The sequence below is a fragment of the Nannochloropsis gaditana genome, assembly GCF_000240725.1.
Source record: "Nannochloropsis gaditana CCMP526 unplaced genomic scaffold scaffold121, whole genome shotgun sequence".
In the NCBI taxonomy this organism is placed as follows: domain Eukaryota; class Eustigmatophyceae; order Eustigmatales; family Monodopsidaceae; genus Microchloropsis; species Microchloropsis gaditana.
In genome coordinates this window covers 41,105-41,913 of record NW_005803832.1, presented here as the reverse complement: position 1 = coordinate 41,913, position 809 = coordinate 41,105, and positions in this window count along the sequence as shown.

Here is an 809-nt window from a genome sequence, read left to right as displayed (position 1 = left end):
TCCCTCCCTCCTTCCCACCCCCCCTCCCTCCTTGCTCCGTCTCCCCTCTAGAACGATCTTTGGCCGAACAGCAAAAACTCAGAGCATAACTTCGAAGCTTTGTATCAGGTGCAGCTCAAACACTGCCCCCAATGCGCCATATTCCAAGGTACGAGGGGCGAGAACGCGCCACAGAATTGACATGGGATGTGCACTACCATACCATCCTTTGATGAATTCGTCTACTATCCCAGATTCCCTGAATGAGAACAATGTCATTTTTGACTAAACGAGCATTAAACCTTTCCTGGCTGAATACGCACAACATCCTTATGGGGGTGGGAACTGCCCAAGGTCTCAATCCCTTTCCTGCGTCCTCTCCATCCCTCCCAGGCACCGAAGAGGAAAAAGCCGAAAATGCCCGCACCTTCCGCGCCGGCGGTTACTACCGCTTCCGGGACCATGCCAAGCACGTGCGCATCCTGGTGGTGAACAGCGGGCTCTGGGCACCGCGTTACGACAACTCGGACCTGCCTGTTGCTCTGCCCGACGCCCACATGGTGGGTGCACACACGGCGGCGCGGCTCCGGGACGTTCCACCTCCCCCCCATGGCGATGCCCATCTCACGCATTCCATGCCTGCCTTTACTATCTTCTAGGACTGGGTGGAGAATGAGCTGGAGGCGGCAAAGGAGGGCGGGGAGCAGGTGGTTCTCATCTCGCACATTCCCCCCGGCCACGTGAGGCACTCGGCGGATTGGAACGAGCGGTTTCTCGACCGTTACATTGCCTTGTGCACGTAAGGAGGAAGGAGGAGGGGGTAGAGGACG